Source organism: Maniola jurtina, chromosome W (genome assembly GCF_905333055.1).
Source record: "Maniola jurtina chromosome W, ilManJurt1.1, whole genome shotgun sequence".
Classification (NCBI taxonomy): Eukaryota; Metazoa; Arthropoda; class Insecta; order Lepidoptera; family Nymphalidae; genus Maniola; species Maniola jurtina.
Window position 1 is genome coordinate 199643 of NC_060057.1, and position 8501 is coordinate 208143.

General features: G+C 39.1%; 1 long non-coding RNA gene across 1 annotated transcript; it reads left to right on the forward strand.

The window, feature by feature from the left end:
• Positions 1-315: 315 nt before the first annotated feature.
• LOC123879891 lies at positions 316-1139 on the forward strand. Its single transcript, XR_006799085.1, has 2 exons — positions 316-599; positions 722-1139. It is a non-coding gene; the product is annotated as an uncharacterized LOC123879891 (long non-coding RNA).
• Positions 1140-8501: the final 7362 nt, after the last annotated feature.

An 8501-nucleotide genomic window follows, 5' to 3' on the forward strand; every position in this document is an offset into this window, starting at 1 on the left:
TGTTGTTTCTTGAGTCTTGAAAACGTTTTATTTTACTTGTCTTCAAGAATAATGCAGGCTAATGTGTATTGTTGATACATAATCTCGGATACAATATTTTAAACTTGCAATGAAACTGATTTCACCGTGAGTATTGTTTTTATTGTTAGATAACGTGTATTAGGTTAAGAAATTGTGTTCATAAACATAGCATTACATAAAGTTTTGTGAGTAAATAATACTCGAATACTCGAATACTCGAATAAGTGATCGAAGGAATATCCATAAAATTTAGACAAGATACTTAGTAGGTTAAAGTGTTCTTTTATATTAATCTCACTGTTTGGTTTTTAGTGGATCACCGAAAAGCGTTGGGTGTCGCGCCACGAAGAAGAAGGTAATTTAACATCTAGACCGCGAAGTGGCCACCCGCGTCATAATAATGATTCACAGCGGAGATCTATGGTCGAACAATATGAAAATGTTGTCCCAAACATGGAATCTGGACGGATATCTGTCAATATGTGGGGCTGGATTAGTGCCGCTGCACCTGGTGAACTAGTGTCAATTGCAGGGCGCGCCACAGCTGCACATTATGTGGAAGTGTTACGTGACAGCATGTTGCCGACTGTGTGATGTGTGTATCCGGTTGTTAATATGACACAACTATCATTTGTGCATGATAACTGTCCTGTGCATCGAGCACATAATATAATGCGTGATTGGCTTAATGAAAGCCCAGACATAACTATTATTCCCTGGCCAGCAAGATCACCAGACGGGATATGCGAAATGAGAGGACTGCAGAGGAATTAGAGGCTCACTATATGGAAGTATGGGAGAATATTAGAAGAACGGATATCTGTTTCAATATAGTCGGATCCATGCGGTGGCGCTTGCTTGCTTGGAGGTTATATTAAATACTAAAACAATTTATTTATAAAGTTATATCCATTTTACTTTTTAACTCTTTAAACATAGAACATAAAGTATTTTCTTCTCTTAACTTATATTATGTTAATAATATAGGTAATATCTTACTAAAATTAACAGACAACAAAAGCAGCGCCACCGAATGATTACTAGTTTTTGTAAGGTTTAGCTTCAATTTTCTTTTCTTTATGAAAACGATTACTTAAGCTATAACCTTTAAAATAGATTGAAAAAAAAAATAGGTAATATTATCTATTTATTACTTTTTAGCAAGTGTAAAAAGATAACAATGAAAAAATTACAATAAAGTCGATTATCTAGTAAAAAGTGTTTTTTTCTTATTTACTCTTTTTATAATATTAATAAACAATAATTATATAAACAAAAAGTCATTTTATTAAAAACTAAAAAAAATTCAATAAGAGATTCGAGCCTAGATCATTTGGAGCTAATGCATTGTGAGCCGACTATGTTACTACGACACTGAGAGTGAGTGTACGCAGAGTTATGAAATAAACAATCACTTAAAGTCAGATAGGTCGAGTAGGAATAGAAATATTTTAAACTTAATGGTTGTTGTCTTAAGGTTGCTATTGAGGACATTTTATGGAAGTATTCAACTGAAATCGTTTGAACCTTATGTAGTTTACTTAAGGTTGACAATATTATTGACAGTTAATATTTATTTGTGTGAGTGAGCATGCAAGTGATTCAAAGCATTGCTTGCTGCACGGTTTTAGCCTTTAAGCTATGTATGGACTTTCGACGTCGACCGTACGTAGGTCTTATAGCACAAGTATAGGAACAAATCTGAAAACCGCGAATTTGTGGTCACATCGTTTAAAAAAAAAATTAAAATATGTTTCAATTTTCAAAGTAATCAGGGGGCACGGCAGTGCCCCCGCCAAGACGAGCCAAACGGCGGCCTGGGCGCTACGTACCTTTTTCTCGAAGTGTTTCGCCGTATTTTCGACCCGTCATTACTTCGGTCTGGATGACGCTAGAAAGCTGAAATTTTCAGTATAAGGTGTCCTCAGCAAATTTACCAAATATACTAAGTATCAAATATCTAGCTTTTATGGTTACAGATTTATTGATACCTAAAATACGCCGTTTTCGTCCCTCACTGATGATCATCACTATTCAAAGTCTGTAATTCTAGGGTACTTCCCGAAGTCCTAGAAGGCTGAAATTTGGTATGTAGACTAGAAATTGCATACAAACTACAGGAAAATTGAGAAATTGGAATTTCCCCCCCTCTACGCCTCTTATGAGAAAAGCAAATCTGTAAATTCTGTTGCTAGAATGTTGATATTTTCAGGATAAGATGTCGTTGGCAGACTTATTAAACGCACTGAGTATCAATTGTCTAGCTTTTATAGTTTCAGATTTATTGACAGTCAAACTTCTAGTCTGTAATTCTAGGGCACTTCCCGAAGTCCTAGAAGGCTGAAATTTGGTATGTAGACTAGAAATTGCATACAAACTACAGGAAAATTGAGAAATTGGAATTTCCCCCCCTCTACGCCTCTTATGAGAAAAGCAAATCTGTAAATTCTGTTGCTAGAATGTTGATATTTTCAGGATAAGATGTCGTTGGCAGACTTATTAAACGCACTGAGTATCAATTGTCTAGCTTTTATAGTTTCAGATTTATTGACAGTCAAACTTCTAGTCTGTAATTCTAGGGCACTTCCCGAAGTCCTAGAAGGCTGAAATTTGGTATGTAGACTAGAAATTGCATACAAACTACAGGAAAATTGAGAAATTGGAATTTCCCCCCCTCTACGCCTCTTATGAGAAAAGCAAATCTGTAAATTCTGTTGCTAGAATGTTGATATTTTCAGGATAAGATGTCGTTGCCAGACTTATTAAACGCACTGAGTATCAATTGTCTAGCTTTTATAGTTTCAGATTTATTGACAGTCAAACTTCTAGTCTGTAATTCTAGGGCACTTCCCGAAGTCCTAGAAGACTGAAATTTGGTATGTAGACTAGAAATTGCATACAAACTACAGGAAAATTAAGACTTTGGAAATTCCCCCCGAATTCCCCTCTACGCCTCTTATGAGAAAAGCAAATCTATAAATTATGTCGCTAGAATGCTGATATTTTCAGGATAAGATGTCTTTGGCAGATTCATTAAACGCACTGAGTATCAATTGTCTAGCTTTTATAGTTTAAGATTTATCGACATTCAAAACCTCTAGTCACAAATTCTAGGGTACTTTCTGAAGTTCTAGAAGACTGAAATTTGGCATTAAGTAGGAATTTCAACAATTATGAACAACAGATAAATTAAGAAATCGGGTCCCCCTTCATCCCCTCGTATATGAGATGCATATCTGTAAAATCTGTTGCTCGAATTCTAAAGTTTTCAGGATAAGATGTCCGTGGCAGATTTATCAAACGTACCAAGTATCTGTGTTTCCTGAAGTCCTAAAAGACTGAAATTTGGTATATCTGCTTCAAAATTGAGTTGCAAGATTTCACCCGAACAAACATATTTACATACGAGTACATTGCAAGTTGAATAAAAGCTTTTAAAAAAAGAGGTAACGATAGAGAGTGGGCCATGAAAATGATGTACCTACAAAAAATAGATCCAAAAAAATCTAGGGCACCTGCCAAAAAGAAATGAAATCCCACCAAAAACATTTCATGTAAAAAGGTAGCCAAGACTCACAAGTTCATAATGTTTTCACTGTTAAAAAGTTATGAGATCTCTAGTAGAGCCAAGCCCCTAGCTGAGCTTAGATTTGTGCTGGCCATGGGACCTATCCCAAGTCCAAAGTAATATAGCTCTTAAATATTCTTGACTGTATCAAATTTATAACAATAAATAACAAATCACTCTACTTACAAGCTCTGATTCTACAAACCCTATATCTTGGTAAAAAAAGTACGGCTTGGCCGTTTACAGTTCGTGGATTTTTTATCTGAAATGACATCTAAGCCCGGAATTGCTTCTGCGACCATCACGAAGTACAATACAAATTAGTAATTGTCGAACAAACTATTCCTTAAGGCCTTAAAATATGTTATGTCATGTAATAGTTTTACGAACATTAAACGGCCAAGCCGTCCTTTTTTTACCAAGATGTAGGGTTTGTAGAATCAGAGCTTGTAAGTAGAGTGATTTGTTATTTATTGTTATAAATTTGATACAGTCAAGAATATTTAAGAGCTATATTACTTTGGACTTGGGATAGGTCCCATGGCCAGCACAAATCTAAGCTCAGCTAGGGGCTTGGCTCTACTAGAGATCTCATAACTTTTTAACAGTGAAAACATTATGAACTTGTGAGTCTTGGCTACCTTTTTACATGAAATGTTTTTGGTGGGATATAAATATACCTAGTGGGATATAATATGAAAGGGCTTTACCTGTACATTCTAAAACAGATTTTTATTTATTTTTATGCATAATAGTTTTTGATTTATCGTGCAAAATGTTGGAAAATATACCCGAGTACGGAACCCTCAGTGCTCGAGTCCGACTCGCACTTGGCCGGTTTTTTGCATCAGCTGTAACCGCTACTAAGAATGATTAGGTCCTTTTTTCCGAGAAATCATAAAGTGCTCCGGACTCGCACTTTCATTTATTTTGCATTTTGATGGTGACCATTTTCATTTTTAACCCTCGACCCAAAAAGAGGGGTGTTATAAGTTTGACGTGTGTATCTGTGTATTTGTGTATCTGTGTGTCTGTGTATCTGTGTATCTGTCTGTGGCACCGTAGCGCCTAAACTAATGAACCGATTTTAATTTAGTTTATTTTGTTTGAAAGGTGGCTTGATCGAGAGTGTTCTTAGCTATAATCCAAGAAAATCGGTTCAGCCGTTTGAAAGTTATCAGCTCTTTTCTAGTTACTGTTACCTTCACTTGTCGGGGGTGTTATAAATTTTTAATTTACACTTGTGTTATTATTTTTCGTTAAAGCAGCAATAGGAATAGTCAAATTCCGTGAAAATTTCAACTCTGTGGCCATTACGGTTCATGCGATACAGCCCACTGGGCACTGTCAGACAGATAGACGGACAGACGGACAGCGGAGACTGAGTAATGGGTTCCAGTTGGCTCTCTTCGGGTCTGGAACCCTGAAAGCGAGAGTCGCGGGCATCAGCAGAGAGAGTGCAGAGAGTCGTATAATTAGACTGTTGAAGTACGAGGGTCGTGTTATTTATATCGACAGATGTAGGAGAGCCGCGCGCCAGCGACGACTGCCGCAGTGCCGGCTGCCGGTTAAGGACGTCTTTGCAAAATGAATAGGTATCAAAATTGCACTACTACATAAGCACACTGCCCACACGCACACAGCTGCGTCAAAATGAGTGAATCGACTTGATTTTGATACTTTTATATTTTTATTTTATTTTATATTTGGTCATCTATTTTTTTTTAACAGTTTTTTTTTTAAATATGTATCTTGACAATAATACAGTAAGTAGAACAGTGCCTACAGACTAAGGGTCTGATGATGAAATATTTCACCATGACTTCTTGGCAATGAACAACATTTCCATGCTTATGAAATTATGAGCTCCTACTATGACTAAAATAATCTGAGAAGGATAGCATTACATTACCTCCCGACTTGATGAAATTGAATACTTTGGAACCTACTACTGGAACTCAGAGACGAATAGAGCTAGGTGTTTCGAGTTTGGGCTCATTTTCTTAGTCATGATGAGATCTTACCTCCGGATTTGTGGAGTGACCTGATGGTATACCTCGGAAGTCACTATTGGAACTCGGAGACGAATAGAGCTAGGTGTTTCGAGTTTGGGCTCATTTTCTTAGTCATGATGAGATCTTACCTCCGGATTTGTGGAGTGACCTGATGGTATACCTCGGAAGTCACTATTGGAACTCGGAGACGAATAGAGCTAGGTGTTTCGAGGTTGGGCTCATTTTCTTAGTCATGATGAGATCTTACCTCCGGATTTGTGGAGTGACCTGATGGTATACCTCGGAAGTCACTATTGGAACTCGGAGACGAATAGAGCTAGGTGTTTCGAGTTTGGGCTCATTTTCTTAGTCATGATGAGATCTTACCTCCGGATTTGTGGAGTGACCTGATGGTATACTTTGGAAGTCACTATTGGAACTCGGAGACGAATAGAGCTAGGTGTTTCGAGTTTGGACTCATTTTCTTAGTCATGATGAGATCTTACCTCCGGATTTGTGGAGTGACCTGATGGTATCCTCGGAAGTCACTATTGGAACTCGGAGACGAATAGAGCTAGGTGTTTCGAGTTTGGGCTCATTTTCTTAGTCATGAAGAGATCTTACCTCCGGATTTGTGGAGTGACCTGATGGTACACCTCGGAAGTCACTATTGGAACTTGGAGACGAATAGAGCTAGGTGTTTCGAGTTTGGGCTCATTTTCTTAGTCATGATGAGATCTTACCTCCGGATTTGTGGAGTGACCTGATGGTATACCTCGGAAGTCACTATTGGAACTCGGAGACGAATAGAGCTAGGTGTTTCGAGTTTGGGCTCATTTTCTTAGTCATGATGAGATCTTACCTCCGGATTTGTGGAGTGACCTGATGGTATACCTCGGAAGTCACTATTGGAACTCGGAGACGAATAGAGCTAGGTGTTTCGAGTTTGGGCTCATTTTATTAGTCATGATGAGATCTTACCTCTGGATTTGTGGAGTGACCTGATGGTATACCTCGGAAGTCACTATTGAAACTCGGAGACGAATAGAGCTAGGTGTTTCGAGTTTGGGATCATTTTCTTAGTCATGATGAGATCTTACCTCCGGATTTGTGGAGTGACCTGATGGTATACTTTGGAAGTCACTATTGGAACTCGGAGACGAATAGAGCTAGGTGTTTCGAGTTTGAACTCATTTTCTTAGTCATGATGAGATCTTACCTCCGGATTTGTGGAATGACCTGATGGTATCCTCGGAAGTCACTATTGGAACTCGGAGACGAATAGAGCTAGGTGTTTCGAGTTTGGGCTCATTTTCTTAGTCATGAAGAGATCTTACCTCCGGATTTGTGGAGTGACCTGATGGTACACCTCGGAAGTCACTATTGGAACTCGGAGACGAATAGAGCTAGGTGTTTCGAGTTTGGGCTCATTTTCTTAGTAATGATGAGATCTTACCTCCGGATTTGTGGAGTGACCTGATGGTATACCTCGGAAGTCACTATTGGAACTCGGAGACGAATAGAGCTAGGTGTTTCGAGTTTGGGCTCATTTTCTTAGTCATGATGAGATCTTACCTCCGGATTTGTGGAGTGACCTGATGGTATACCTCGAAAGTCACTATTGGAACTCGGAGACGAATAGAGCTAGGTGTTTCGAGTTTGGGCTCATTTTATTAGTCATGATGAGATCTTACCTCCGGATTTGTGGAGTGACCTGATGGTATACCTCGGAAGTCACTATTGGAACTCGGAGACGAATAGAGCTAGGTGTTTCGAGTTTGGGCTCATTTTCTTAGTCATGATGAGATCTTACCTCCGGATTTGTGGAGTGACCTGATGGTATACTTTGGAAGTCACTATTGGAACTCGAAGACGAATAGAGCTAGGTGTTTCGAGTTTGGACTCATTTTCTTAGTCATGATGAGATCTTACCTCCGGATTTGTGGAGTGACCTGATGGTATCATCGGAAGTCACTATTGGAACTCGGAGACGAATAGAGCTAGGTGTTTCGAGTTTGGGCTCATTTTCTTAGTCATGATGAGATCTTACCTCCGGATTTGTGGAGTGACCTGATGGTATACCTCGGAAGCCACTATTGGAACTCGGAGACGAATAGAGCTAGGTTTTTCGAGTTTGAGCTCATTTTCTTAGTCATGATGAGATCTTACCTCCGGATTTGTGGAGTGACCTGATGGTATACCTCGGAAGTCACTATTGGAACTCGGAGACGAATAGAGCTAGGTGTTTCGAGTTTGGGCTCGTTTTGTTAGTTATGACGAGATTATACCTTGAAACTTGTTGGAGTGCTCTGAAGGTATACTTCAAAAGCCACTATTGGACTTTCGAGTCGAGTAGAGTTAGATGTTATGAGTTTGAGCTCGTTTTGTAAGTTCCAATAGTGACTTCCGAGGTATACCATCAGGTCACTCCACAAATCCGGAGGTAAGATCTCATCATGACTAAGAAAATGAGCCCGAACTCGAAATAGCTAGCTTTATTCGTCTCCGAGTTCCAATAGTTACATCCGAGGTATACCATCAGGTCACTTCACGAATCCGGAGGTAACATCTCATCATGACTAAGAAAATGAGCTCAAACTCGAAAAACCTAGCTCTATTCGTCTCCGAGTTCCAATAGTGGCTTCCGAGGTATACTATCAGGTCACTCCACAAATCCGGAGGTAAGATCTCATCATGACTAAGAAAATGAGCCCAAACTCGAAACACCTAGCTCTATTCGTCTCCGAGTTCCAATAGTGACTTCCGAGGTATACCATCAGGTCACTCCACAAATCTGGAGGTAAGATCTCATCATGACTAAGAAAATGAGCCCGAACTCGAAACAGCTAGCTCTATTCGTCTCCGAGTTCCAATAGTGACTTCCGAGGTATACCATCAGGTCACTTCACAAATCCGGA